The sequence below is a fragment of the Neolamprologus brichardi genome, chromosome 3 (assembly GCF_056152115.1).
Source record: "Neolamprologus brichardi isolate AB-2024 chromosome 3, ASM5615211v1, whole genome shotgun sequence".
NCBI lineage: Eukaryota > Metazoa > Chordata > Actinopteri > Cichliformes > Cichlidae > Neolamprologus > Neolamprologus brichardi.
In genome coordinates, this window is record NC_142106.1 from 16,186,571 (window position 1) to 16,201,970 (window position 15,400).

General features: G+C 40.1%; 1 protein-coding gene across 1 annotated transcript in view; it reads left to right on the forward strand.

Moving 5' to 3' along the window:
- The first annotated feature begins 10,753 nt into the window (after positions 1–10,753).
- The window catches only part of npy2rl (neuropeptide Y receptor Y2, like), a 99,341-nt gene continuing 94,694 nt past the window's right edge, over positions 10,754–15,400 (forward strand). Inside the window, exon 1 of the mRNA XM_087832666.1 lies at positions 10,754–11,409. The gene's annotated coding sequence lies outside the window, so the exon portion shown is untranslated. The remainder of the gene's footprint in view (positions 11,410–15,400) is intronic.

Genomic DNA, 15,400 nt, shown 5'->3' on the forward strand with positions numbered 1-15,400 from the left:
CAAAGCAAATAATAAAAATAAATATGAGCTAGAGGAAATTAGAGAAAGATTTTGTGATATAATGCTTCTGTTATTCTTTTGATGAGAAAAAGAAATAGAAAGAGTCAAAATATTTCAAATGGGATTACAAAACTAAAAAATGCTGGATGTTTGTAAAGTCATGCTGCTATTTTGAAGAGCTAATAGCTAGTAACACACACCCACACACACAGAATAAGGCACTGTAGCTGGAAATGTACCATAGACTGTATAAATGGACTGTATATGGATGTAGCCACCATCAAGCCATACAAAGGTCCTATTACAAAGCCTAGACTGAGTGTTTTATCTGTTTATCTGATTCACTGGTCACAAGCCAATAAATTTATCCACAGTAATCCTCTTTTCTGACTCTCAGGATGACTATTTAGAGAATGGACTTCATGGTTTATGGAATATGATCTGAAATGAGTAACTGAGAGCATGCAATCATCTGAAATTATTTAGACAGCTCATGGTTGAGGGCCATTTCTCATAGATTTCTAAATTATGCCAACTTTTGCATACAGGCTTGTTTTGAGCTTCTAGAACAATAATTGTTTTGTCTAGACTTTATGTTGTACAAGTGTATGGCTTTTGTGAACTGGATAAAGAAATATATAATAAGTTGACTTAATTTAAAAAGAAAATGCAGGCTTTGTGTGCCCACATAAAAAAATGAAAATGGAAAATGAAATGAAAATTTCAAATGAAAGAGAACCGTACTCATGTGTGCATGTATGTGCAAGACTGTTGTAATTAATTAAATACAGCTCGTCTGACTAAAAGCAGAGGGGCCAATGTACCTAATAAGCCTTTTAATGAGGTTAACCCACAAGCTCTTAAATAATCAATTACACTGCAATGACTACAACAAAGGGCCTGTACCACCATGTTGGATGGAGACAGAGTGAGTACAATTATAAACCCAGTGGAGATCCGCTGATGAGTTGGCTGAGTAGCTGTCTTTACTTCAAATACCTTAAAACTGGTGAGAATCAAATGACTCAACTTTCCATTTCCCATTGGTCTCAAATGATTTAACCTTGATCAGCACTGGGGCAGCAGCTCAGAACAGCTGCAGGATATAGACTTTTCTTTAAATAAAGCAAAAGAGAATCAATCAGTCAGAAAATGGTTCACAATGTCAGAAAGTTGTGAATTTTTAACCTACTGTTGGTTTTTGATTTTGATGTGTTGACTTTATGAACAAAACACATAACCTTAAAAAAAAGTTGAATTAAAGTCTGTATTCTAATCTATCAAGATACACATGGCCACTGATTTTGAGAAGAGTAACCCATGCTTAACTGCCTTAGACTTCATTCCTTGTACTGGCCAATAGGGGGCAACTTGTCTGGTTGCAAATGGCGAGACAGAAACTGAGAACATTATCCTTCTAACCTTTTGACAGTGTTGGGAAGGATACTTTTAAAATGTATTCCACTACAGATTACAGAATACATGCCCCAAGATGTATTCTGTAACGTATTCTGAATACTTTGGATTACTTAATATATTATCATGCTGTTTACAACTACATGAATGTACTATTGCTGTGATTTATTACTATTACTGAAGGTCCGCGGCTCCGAACCATAGTAAAGGGACCTCTGGCTAATACGTCGGTTCTGTGTCGGCTCGTAGCCGAAAACTAGCTTTACTTTGTTGTCTGGGTCAAATTTTAGACAGAGAGAGGCGTTGAAACGGAACTTATTGTTTTTGGAGGAAAACACGAACAAAGCATACAGTCGAGTCTTATTAGCTTACTTACAACTGGGCTCGTCAGGCTCTCTTCTTGGCTGCAGTGGTTATTATTATATTTACATGCTTCCAGCTCCCGTTTTTGCTTGGTGACAGCTCGTACTTTTCCACTCTCCTTTTTCTCCCTCCTCGCGCTCACAGACACATCACGTGTATGGCAGTCCATTCTCCCTGCAGCACGGACTACACTGCCTATGATGCTACATTCTTTAGAGCTATACCGGTAGCATTCTGCCTATTAGCTTAGCACAACAACAACAAAAAGGCCTCTCTCACCCAGGAAACACGCAGAGAGAGAGCGGCACCCTGTAACCATAGCAACCGTAACGCTGCCGCCTGGAACAACAGAACGTAGCTGTCAAACAAAACCCAAACAGGCCTGACCCGCCACAATATGAAACAGGGAAGTACTGCCGTGTAATCCATTTATTTCAACAAAGTAACTGTATTCTAAATACCACCTTTTTAAACGGTAACTGTAACGGAATACAGTTACTCATATTTTGTATTTTAAATACGTAACGGCGGTACATGTATTCCGTTACTCCCCAACCCTGCCTTTTGATATATGAACTCAGTAACACTTCAATAATGAATTTACTGTCTCAGCACTAGTTAAACATCATATTAACTGTAAAATCATATTTTATATTTGCAATGTAATATAATATAGTCTTAATTTCAGCAGAAAGGTGAAAAACATCACATGAGCATGAAATAGCCCTTGGCTTTCCAGTCACTTGCTTCTTATTTTGTGTTTCATGACAACAACAAAAAAAAATTATAAGCTTAAGGCTTCAGAACGTGACTACACCAACCAATGGAAACATCACAGTAGCTATTAGCTTACAGTCTAAAGTGTTTTCCACAGTATAGATTTAATTTGTGTTAGTCACAGTAGCACGCACCTAAGCTTTCTTAAATACATAAATGAAATATACAACTGTTTACATTTTGTTGACAATTAAAGACAGACGCCATAATTGGTCTTCGCTGACTTATTCGTCATGTAGATTCTTGGACTACAAATAGCAGTAGACGAACTAGGCCAGGCACTGCACGCTCTGCTTGGAGTGGCCCTCCAGCTAACCCTCCAGCTCACAGAGCATGTGGCTGGATAAACAAAAAGTCCAAAATACATAGTCCATAAAATGTAACATTGGAGTACATGAAGGTAAACAGATGCTAAAACAAAGACTGGGGTGAAGGACAGGACTATTTATACACAAGGTGATCAGGAAACTCAAAAGAGGACGATAATGGGACATAGCTGAAACAAATCTAGACAGCAACGGAGAAACTGAACGGAAAAAGGAAAAACTAAATGCACGAAACGTGATAATTATCAAAATAAACCAGGAAATTAATGAGAACCACATTTGAAATTAGGAAACCCAGAAACACAAAGGAATTTAATGGTGGGAAAACACAAGAGGATGACAGAAAAAAAAATCAGCAGACTAACTAAACTTCCAAAAAAATGGACAGCAACTAGAATGAATTAATAGCTGACTATCAGAGGGTTTTCGAACCTCCCAGCACACATTTTGCCTTCCAAAGACAGAAAAACTGTTTCTTAAAACAGAGATTTCTATCACAACTTCAGCTAATTCCAATGAAGTGCATTGGTCAAGTAATAAAGCTGTTCTTTATAGCACAATAGATCATATTTTCTTCATTTTGTTAAAAAATCGTTCCAAAATCAAAATTTTTTAACATTACTTAGAGATCGTTGTTTCACTTTCTAACCAAGTAAATGTAGTCTCAAGAATTGATTCTCTTATACGTTTATCAATAAAAAAAACCTCCTGGCCTGCTGTTGTGAGGACCACTTCTTATCCTGCTGAGTTATTGGGTAGTTAAGCAGTCACATGACAGGATTTATGGGTTCAGAATTTACATATAGATGAACATAAATGACTTACAAGCGCTGTTAAACAATCGCGCTCTGTTTATAATACTCATCTGTCTACATGGAGAAGATCTAGTGTGACTATCTCTTGACAACAATTTAGTGACCAAATTAGCTGTCAATCAAATCTCATTGAATAAAAAAGAAAAACACAAGCGAATAACTTCTGTTATACATGTTAACAACATCAACACCCGCATACAGACAAGCTTTGATCCAGAACACAATGCTGCTGATCTACTATGGGTTTCTTTTTTTTTTGTGGGACTAGCAGTGAGGAGATTAGGGTGTTCTTGCAGGTGAATTAAAAATTCAAATATATAAATCACAAACCGAAGGCCAAGTGAGCTCTGTGTGCAGTCTGTCATCTCCTCCTGTGGCATGATGGGGATCTGAAGTCCATAAATGCTGGTCTGTGATAATTTTGCACGCTCAGCTGACTCCATTTTCAGATTTGCTTCTTCAAACTGATAGTGTCACACACACGCTGACGTGCTGACACCGAACTTCACACTTCATTTTGCTTTAGATTTGCACTCTGCCAACACACATCAGAGCCTCACAAGACACACACACACACACACGAGCTTCTTCAGCGTCAATGAACAGCACACTAAAAGCCAGCACGTGATATCCTCCTCACAACACATTTGCAGCACAAGCTCTGACACACACACACTTTGCTACACACACACACACACGACAGCAGCAGATATGAAGCGGGCTTTGTTGCAACACTCACACATGACTGGTTGATGTAAACTGTCGCCCTCAGCAGCTGGTGGACACCAGATTCCCCAAATTTGTGTCGCTTTGACTTTAATCAGCAGGCTGTTGTGACAGTGAGCGAGCTGCACAGAGAACCTCAATCTGACTCATTAATTTACATAAGTGTTCCTGTACAGAGGCTTTTCTTCCTTTTATGGATTATGTATTTAGGCATGTATTATGCATTTGAAGAGTGTTGCTGCATGTTACATTCCCCAGGAGGTCCAGGGGAAAAGAAAGACGGTCAAGAAATACATTTCACCCATTTTCCTGTAAGTAAAACTGTACTTTTGTTCTCGTTTACGTGCCCCACCCTCCCTCCTCTTCTTCACTTCTGTTTAGTACAAGGGGGTCTGGCAGGCCTGGGAGCTGCCGCCAGTCTCCTTTGAGGCCTTCTCCAAACTGCAGCTCAATTCATGTCCAAGCCATTCACCTTTATCAACTAAAATGCTGTCAAACCTCAAATGAGGACGTGGGCCCAGTGAGTGATCTAGAATATAACTAGAGTAAAGACTGAGTCTTTGATATCATAACAGTCAAATTAAAAAGTCCCAAACTTTTGTTCTCATATGTCAGTGAAAAATCCATAAGTGGTTCCACCACATATGTGAAGGTTTCTCATTTATACCATAAAAAATAAGTAATTTTGCCCAGTGGCAGGTTTCATAGCATGTTGTTTTGTGTAATGTTTGATATTTTTCTTTTCCTCTATAACAGTTCTATAGCCAGTGTTGGAAAGGTTACTTTTAAAATGTATTCCATTACAGAATACAGAATACATGCCCCAAAATGTATTCTGTAACGTATTCCGTTACGTTACTCAATGAGAGTAACGTATTCTGAATACTTTGGATTACTTAATATATTATCATGCTGTTTACAACTACATGAATGTACTATTGCTGTGATTTATTACTGTTACTGAAGGTCCGCGGCTCCGAACCGTAGTAAAGGGACCTCTGGCTAATACGGTGGGTTCGTGTCGGGCTCGTAGCTGAAAACTAGCTTTACTTTGTTGTCTGGGTCAACTTTGCTAGCAGAGACAGAGAGAGGCGTTGAAAGGCTGCTCCAACGGAACTTATTGTTTTTGGAGGAAAACAGGAACACGGTGTACAGTCGAGTCTTAATAGCTTACTTACAGCTGGGCTTGTCAGGCACTCTTCTTGGCTGCAGTGGTTATTATTATATTTACATGCTTCCAGCTCCCGTTTTTGCTCGATGACAGCTCGTACTTTTCCTTCTTCTCCCTCCCTCACTCACAGACACATAACGTGTATGGCAGTCCATTCTCCCTGCAGCACGGACTACACTGCCTATGATGCTACATTCTTTAGAGCTATACCTGTAGCATTCTGCCTGTTAGCTTAGCACAACAACAACAGGCGCTCTCTCACCCAGGAAACACGCAGAGAGAGAGTGTCACCCTGTAACCATGGCAACCATAACGCTGCCGCCTGGAACAACAGAACGTAGCTGTCAAACAAAACCCAAACAGTCCTGACCCGCCACAATATGAAACAGGAAAGTACCGCTGTGTAATCCATTTATTTCAACAAAGTAACTGTATTCTAAATACCACCTTTTTAAACGGTAACTGTAACGGAATACAGTTACTCATATTTTGTATTTTAAATACGTAACGGCAGTACATGTATTCCGTTACTCCCCAACACTGTCTTGAATATAACTAGAGTAAAGACTGAGTCTTTGATATCAGATGAAAAACAGTCAAATTAAAAACTCCCAAACTTTTGTTCTCATATGTCAGTGAAAAATCCATAAGTGGTTCCACCACATATGTGAAGGTTTCTCATTTATGCCATAAAAAATAAGTAATTTTGCCCAGTGGCAGGTTTCATAGCATGTTGTTTTGTGTAATGTTTGATATTTTTCTTTTCCTCTATAACAGTTCTATAGCTCTAGTTTCATTTAGTAGTCTCTTTCCCGTGGAAGACTTTCCTTGTCACAGTCCTCCCAAACTGATTATCTTTTCTTTACTCCAGAGTTCCTTTCACTTCATTACAATCCATTCAAACATCTGGAAGATCTGAGCATTTTTTAGTTTTTTCTGGTGTTACATACTGTCAGCGGCCACTTTATTAGGTACATCTGTTCAACTGGCTTTGAATGCAATGATCTAAACAGCCAATCACATGGCACCAACTCACTGCATTTAAGAATGTCAACACAGTCAAGTTCAAACCAAGTATCAGAATGGAGCAGAAAAGCTGATTAAAATGACCTTGACTGTCTAGTTCATTGGTTGCAGGTGCAAAAACATTGCAGTTCCTCTAATGTCCATTGGAGGGTGGCTGACAGATGGATGGCAAGACAGGCAGCGGTAAGTGCCAGCTGTATGCTGAGCTTCATCTCCGTGAATCAGAGCCACTGGACTTGTCTGCTGGACTGTGTGTGTGCTCTTGGTCAGCGGTCCCCAACCTTTTTTGTGCCACGGACCGGTTTATGCCCGACAATATTTTCACGGACCGGCCTTTAAGGTGTCGCGGATAAATACAACAAAATAAAACTAGTACCGGTACCGAAAAAAGAAGATTTATTCATAACACACGTGAAAAGACCAAGGAAAACCGAGTTAACGATAAAAAAACGATAACAAAATAACCCTGAAAACCATACATTTCACACCTGAGCCTCAACTCTCGCGGCCCGGTACCAAACGACTCACAGACCGCTACCGGTCCGAGGCCCGGGGGTTGGGGACCGCTGCTCTTGGTGACTTTTTGAGCTTTTTAATGTAACTATCTAAGGAAAACGTGGCTTGCTGTGTGGGTAATTGTCTGATTAGAGCAGTGGTGTCAAACTCAAATACACACTGGGCCAAAATTCAAAACTGGAACAAGGTCGCGGGCTAACGTTAAAAAATCTTCCTCCAGATTTAAGAATGAATCTCTTCTTATGGACTCAAACAAGTTTTGCTGAAAAACTGAATATGGAACAAGCAAAGCTTAACACTAAACAATATATATATTAGCTGTATAATACCAGCAGGCCAGCTCTAATAGTAATTTGGTATGGCTTCGCGGGCCAAATGTAATTAGGTTGCGGGCCAAATGTGGCCCGCGGGCCAGAGTTTGACACCTATGGATTAGAGTATCCAAGAAGTCTGCACTTCAGTTTTGCTGAGTGAAACTCTAGGAATTTGTTTTTGTTTTATTTAGCACTAATTAATGGGAATCTGTAACTATGCTATGCAGGTATATACTTTATGAATGCAGCAGAAACCAGTGGGTGACATCATAGAGCCCACAATTATTTGCCATAAAGTGTATCTGTGTGCCTGAAATGTTAATTAAGGTCTACTTCAAAACATATGCAGACTATACATGGATATTAGACACACACAAGTAACATAAACATACACTTACTGCCTTGGACAGATGCTAATTTATGGGTATTTATAGATTTGGACTGTAGCTGCAGATATATATAATGCAGATAAAAACAGCCACACAGTTATATAACCTGAACAATAATCAGTTTTTGGTGGACACTGATTATTTTTACTTATTTAAGTTATTATGCTCTGGACCTGGGCCCAGGCTTCTGGATTAAATCTCGTAGAAACCCTGAGATGACAGCCATGACGCCTCTCTCATCCTGTACAAAACAAATTGTTTAACCTCCACTTGGACTCCGTGTTGTTCGTCTTTGACAGATACAGATTCTGAATATAAGATCAATTTGAAATAAGGTTTGGGTTGCAAACAGCACAAGTGGCCTGCAGTCCTTTAGAATAACATGTGGAGAAAAACATTTCCAGCACGATTATTATGACTGACAGCTTGTTCATGAGGTCGATTCAGTCTGTCTGTTTGTAAAAAGACTTTGTCAGCGAGATGGCTTCATCCGTTGTTTTCTGTGGGATTAATTGAGATGTATTACCTCACTGGATGGTCAGCAGTTATTTTACCACTCAGAGGAACCAGTCAGGCTGAAAATCATTTGTTTCAGTGAGCTGAATTAACCGGGCTGCACTGTAATATGATCCTACTGCTGAAGTACACACAGGTACAAGGATTAATGAGGACATCAAGGTTTGTGTGTGTTGTGTGTATGTGTTTGCGCAAATATGTGGCTCCATATTTGTATTCTTGGACTCTGCTAGAATAGCTTTGTATGATTCCCAGTTATCAACTGAAACAAGCTCCTCACCCTTTTAGCAGCGGCATCCTGTCAGGGCAAGTAAGGCAAGCAGTGTTTGCCAAGCAAAATCTAAAAACAGACATCATTAAAATCTACCAAAGTGGAAGCGATCTCTCTCTTTTCATCTTAACTAGCTTTCTGTCATAACATTTTTAATTCATCCTTAAGTTACTGTAATTTTGGAAGCAAGGTTAAAGAAACAATAATATTGTTAACTTCTTTATGATCCAAACAACCTAAAAACTAGAAATACTTTCTCTTTTCACATACTGTAATTTACCGGCAGTGCTGGGATCCCGACAGCAGGAATTTCAGTGCATTTTAATGATAAAAGTGGACTAATTACATATTCAACACCCTTGCAGCCTTTGACTCACAGGGATTACTTGTACAAATACTGATCTCATAATTTTAAACTTTGGCATGTTAAATGTGAACATCTGTCATTGAAATGAGATTTATATATATATATATAACAGGAAACAAGGTTCCTCATTGTTTTGTATTATATTAAATACAACCCACAATTTGTTAGTGGCAGCTCAGCTGTGTTAATGTTAGAGCTATCACCTCACAACTCACAAAAAGGTCCCTGGTTTGAGTCTCTTCATCACCTGTGATCTTCTTGTGTGGACTTTGCGTGTTCTCAGGGACTGGTCGAGTCTAAGCTAAAAAAATCAAACCATACATTTAAGTGTAAAAGCAGGAATTTGGCCTCAAAAAGATAGAAACCTTCCCATCGTGAAGCCACAAACACACACTCACACATATGGTTTTCATCTTTCAACACTTTCGTCACTCACCGATATTATAAATGAGGAGTGAAGAGCAGCCTGAATGCTGATGGGTTAAAATCTGAAATTGGTTCTGGCTCCTCTTTCTGTTCTCTCCTCCCTCCTCCTCCTTGTCTTCTACCCACTTTTCCTCCTCTGCAGCCTTTATCAAAACACATTTCTCCTCCTCTTCCTCTTCTCATTCTCTAATTTTCCTTCCCTGGTGTCCCTCCTTTTCTCTTCCCTCTATCTCCTCCGTTTACCCCTCTTGCCTTTGTCTTCCTTATCCTTTAAATTCCCTTTAAATCTCATTCCCTCCCCTCATCATTCTTCATCCCGTTTCTTTGGTCTTCTTTTGTTTCTGCCTCTCTCACTCCTCTGTCCTCATCAGAGAAACACAATTAAGTCTAAAATAAAAAATAAGATCATTACAACAAATTATAAAGTAAAATAAAAGAATATGAAAAATAAAGATAAGAAAATGAATTAATGAAGAAGTCTATTAATCTAACCCTTTTAAATGATTAACTAAAATGTGAATAATTAAAAAAAAAAAATACATTTAGTTTAAATGATTTAAAATTGCTATAAAAAATTGGCAAAATAAAATTTGTAAAGTATTTCTTCTTGAATCTGAACCCTTTGTGGTCTGATTGTGGAACTGAAACTGAAATGTTATCTCTCTAGTGGGGAGGGAGCCTGAGCTGGTGTGTGAGGTCAACAGTTATGTGGTGGAGATATCACTCAAAAAACGCTAATTGTATTACACATTACTGTTACTTTTCTTTATAGTAATGCAGGTGAAGTTGATCTACATTCCTACACTCACCTGTGGCAGACATGTGCTTGCCCTGAAGGGGGCTCAGCCTTTGCAGTTACAGCAAGGAACTCAGTTATTCTCAGTCATAAGAGCCTCAGAGTGACCACAGGTCCTCATTAATAAAAGAAGATAAGGCAGTTCAGAATGCCACCTGGATACTTTTTTGGCATATGCTGCAGTGAGAAAACCCTTGAGCCCAGGCCACAGTGGAGCAGCTATGATTTGGGATCACCTTTTTCTGTGCCCACGTTTGAACTGGAAGTGGAGGGTGAGGAAAGGGAGATCTAAGCATCTAAGCCGCAGAAATTCAATGGATGGATGAATAAAATGAAAATTAACTCCTCCCTCACATAGCTTCCAGTACCTCCATACGCCCCCCCCCCTCCACACACACGCCCCGTTGTCTCTTCCCCCCTCCCCCAGTCTTCACCACCTTGTCTATCCTCCCTCCCCACGTTCCTCTCTCGCCTCCCCTCTTATAAACGAGAAGCCCTCCTCCCATGACCCTCCAGTCCTTTTTACGCGCCGTGCGTAAAGCTTTTCAGTCCGTGTCCAGAGCGCACAGACCAGCAGAAGAGAGAGCAGGAGGAGAACATATGTGCATGTTTTAAACACCGATGTAGAGTGTGTACGTTTACATTTTGCTCTCCGTGCAGGAGGTGACTCCGTCTTTAAAAGTGTCCTCGGCTCCTTGGAGGCTCGTTTGGGGCCGAACTTACCGGCGGGTTCCGTTGATCCAAAGTGACAGAGGCGCGGATGTCAGCGCTGCCTCAGACAGCAGCCGAGTGATTGTTTCCTAAAATAGGGCAAAGGACAACCGAGACCTAGCTTCCCGCTCCAGGTTGGGTAAATTCAAAAAGACATTGGAGAGAGAAAGAAGCGGGCAGAGGAGAGAGACTTGTAAGCGGGACTTACACACGAGGATCCAGAGGATGGGGATTTAAACTCTCAACCAACGTCAGACACCCGCCCCCTTTCTTCCTTTCTTTTTGTTATTTTTTTCCCTTTTAAATTAGATTTCAAGTTTTTGTTTTATTTATTTATGTTGATGGCAGCCGGGAGCCGCGTGAATCTTCCCGGGGTTTTCCGCTCGGGCTGCCAGGGAAAGAGAGAGGAGAGAGCCGAGATCAGAGAGCGGTACCGGGACCCGAGCTAAGCGCTGAGCGCCTGAGAGGAGAGACTCGGAGCAGGTCAGTGTGTCAGGAACGCACGCGCACCACGCGCTCACACATGCACCTGCTGTGTCAGTACAGGAAGCACGCTTGTACTGTAAGCGAGCACACGTGCACTTATGGACGCACGCGCACGCTGATTTACAGTGAATACAAAATGCTTCAGATGTGGGGCTAATTGAAACTTTTCGCACTTTTATTTTTTTATTAATAGGACGGCCTTATTTTCTTTTCACGGTTCATTTCCGTCAATCCAATTTCACATTGTTATTTAATTTATTTGATTTTCACGTAAAAATAAATACAAGTAATTTAATACTTATTTTTAATATTTTAGTTCATCCTAATTAATTTCATGAATTTAATTTTTATTTTTTTCTAATATTTTTATTTTCCTTTTCCTTTTTTTGATTTTAAATAAATTTATTTTATTTTATTAATTTACATTTTATGTACTTTTTCACTTCATTATACATACATATACATACATATACATATATATACACACATATATATATATATATATATATATATATATATATATATATATATATATATATATATATATATATATATATGTGTGTGTATATATATATATATATATATATATATATATATATATATATATATATATGTGTATATATATGTATTTCATTTAAAATTATCTTGGAATTGTTACGTATACAGTATTGTGTGTGTCTCACTGGTCTCAGTTAGACTCTGGTGATTATAAAGAAGACACCCAAGAGTATGTCTTCTTTGTAACTGTGAATGTACACACCAGAAGTAGGTACTGTGTTCAGAAAGTTTGGGCTCTAAAAGTTCTAGTACAAGCTTTAGTTTTAGTGTTATTTTGGTCTCAATGGTCTCCACGTTGAAAATGTGTCCTTTAAAAGCAAATGTTGGTTTCGCACGCAGCGCTGATATGCTGTTAAATGAGAGAGAAACAACAGCGCCGTGATTGCACATGTTCACTGCTTGTCTTATCCTCGCTGCGATAAGGAGCGCAGCTGTTTAAATATTAAACCATCATTTCCAGCAGAAATCTGTCCTGCACACTTCTCCTCCAACGATTCGCCCACAAACACTCACTTTAATGTGTGCCTCTGAGTGTCAGTGTGGCTTCTGAGACGACAGAAAGGCGCAGGCTTAAGAAAAGTCCTAATGTTGGTTGTTTCTGTCTGAGGTCTTAAAAAGAATCAGAGGCTTAGTGAGGTTTCCTCTCTGAGCTGACAGCTGGTGACTAGGGATGGGTACCGGTATCCGGTGCCATGACATAAACGGTAGTAACCAGACCGAAAAGCAGCGCACATTTCGGTGCTTTATTTCGGTGCTTTCTGAATGATGTCATACACTTTGGATTCCAGCCAATCATTTTACCTTTGCAAGTGTAGTAGGCGGGCCCAGGTACGTACGTTCTTTTAGAGCAGAGCTACAGATTAAAAATGCCCAAGGCGAAGCGGTCAAAGTCTGGCTGTACTTCACAGCAAAAGATGCAAACTCAGCAGCTGCAACAAGTGCTTTAAGCTGATACTGTGATACTGTCAAAGGAGGTAACACCTCAAATCTGATGAAACACCTGGCGACGCATAGGGTTTTTTTAAAAGCCGAGAGATGCACCGTATTTGATAGCTTGCTGCGAGACCTCACACCGAGCACATCTACTGCGGGTGTGATGCCTGTTATTGGACCCGGAGTTTGCAACATCCCCCAAAAACCCGAAGAGGAGAGTCCTGGCCCCTAGCCCTGCCAGTGTAGCAGAAATGATGACAGATGATGATGGCAGCAGCAGTCGTTCTTCTCTGCGTGAGTAGCTTAATGTTGTTCGTGTGTAATTTACATTGAGTAGGCTAATCACATTATTACATTAATGCATGTAAGGTGAACTAGCAAACACAGTCGTAGTTACATGCTGTCTTCTTGTTTGATGGCAGATACTCCCTTCACCCTGGCCAAAAAGGCTAAAATGACCAAAGAAAAAGTGGAAAACAACTAAACATGAGAGGTTTTTGGACAAAGTTTGTGTTTTTTTCCCCCATTGTTTAAGCACTGCTTCCAGCCAAGAGTGATACCATAAATAGCTGCAGAAAAGGCTAACATTGTTATCTTTTTACAAAAAAACAGCTGAACATGAGAGGTTTTTGGACAAATTGTGTGTTCTCCATTCTTTAAGCACCGGTTTGAGCACCGTTTAAGCACCGGCACAGTTTCAAAAGTACCGGTTTGATACTGGTATCGGATAAAACCTAAACGCTACCCATCCCTACTGGTGACCTGCTTCCAATAATTCATCTGCCTGACCACATTTTAATGTGGCCACCTTTTAAATGGTACACACTGTTCCTGGATGTTGAAATTCTAACATAGATGTTGTTCATCAGATGAACAGATAGTAAATCCAGCTTGAGAAAAACAAGCTTTTCATTTCTGTGTACCATCTGATTCAGAAGTCAGCAAATTACTTAATATACTTTAAAGTCCTATGTGACAACATTTAGTCCCATTGACATACAACCTGAGACCAGCTCACAATATCAAAATATCAGCTGTGGGAAATTAATTATTAGCTATCGATGACTAAATTGGTGCTCCGCTCGGCATGTGTGTCCAGCGGCCTTAATCAAACACGCCTACGCTGCCGCTTGGTCCAGAGATGCACACTGGATCCTGAATCATGTGCAGCTCCTTCCTGTTTGCCATTTGTGAGTCTGTAGAGCAGCAACAGCTCTCTGAAAGCTCTTAGTGGAATGGAAGCTGAGCGATCAGGGAGGGTTTGTGCTGCACAGGTGAGTTCACCAGCACCTTGCTGCTCCTGGAGGAGCTCCTGTTGAGCTTTACAGTATCCATGCTACAGGTGCTTGTTGACGCCAATATATCTGGTTAATGTTTACTGTTAGAACGCCTGGGTGTCAAGTATATTCAGGTGCGTATTAATGTTTGGAATGACCGCTGAGTCAATTTTACATTGTGTTTGGTCAGTTTTGTCCTGCTTTCTGATACTAGGAAGGCAACAGTGTGACAGTTTGAATTGAGGCATTAGTGCTTTGAGCACATTGTTTGGAAGCATTGCCAGCAGAGACGCAACTCTTCTGTTCTGTTCATAGAGTTCTTTAGATAAGTGTACTTTTTCAACCCAGTCTCGTGCCAAACAGGAAGGTGTCATTTCCCAAACTTAACCAAGAAGCTTTTTGTGCATAGTGCTACAGTCACGTTAGGGAAAACAGTGGCTGGAACAGCAAAGGTTATTGTGAATATATGCAATGAACTTGCAACCTAGATGCATTTAGAATGGCTTTGATGATGGAGATCTGGGTATAATTGATCTATATGAGTTGCTGTTTCAGAACAACTTTGATGCATCAAGTTGGCAATAAAACAGCAATAGGATAATGATTCTGCAATTGAATGAGGTCAAGTTGGCAATTACATGCAATTGCTATCCATTTTTTTTCTCTTGCTTATCAGGGTTACAGAGCTGGAGTCTATCTCAGCTCCTGCAGGGTGAGATGCAGGGTAAACCCCTGGATAAGTAGCCTATTTATTGCAGAAAGAGTTATAACTATTCATAGTCAATTTAAAACCACCAATTAACCTAGCATACATGCTTTTAGGATGTGGGAGGAGTCCGGTGTACCTGAGAGAACCCACATAGAGATGGGGGGAAATTAGCAAAGTCCACCTAGAAGGGTGCTAGCCAAACAGTAGATTCAAACTGAGGACTTTCTTCCTGTAAGGGGATGGCGCTAACCACCACATCACCATGCCACTCCTACATGATTATCTGTTTGTGATAATACAGCAATTAAGTTAGACGTCCAAGTTAGACTGCATAACAGTGATAGCAGCCAGTCCGAGTTGGGTTTGGAGACAAACTGCCGCCCACAAGAAGACCTATGCAATGACCTTGTGAAGTTGAACGTGCAACACCTTCAACATCTGGGGGACTATTTGGTCTCAACAAGTATTTGCAAAAAAACCCCAACCCAAAATCAAAATTCAATTAGTACAG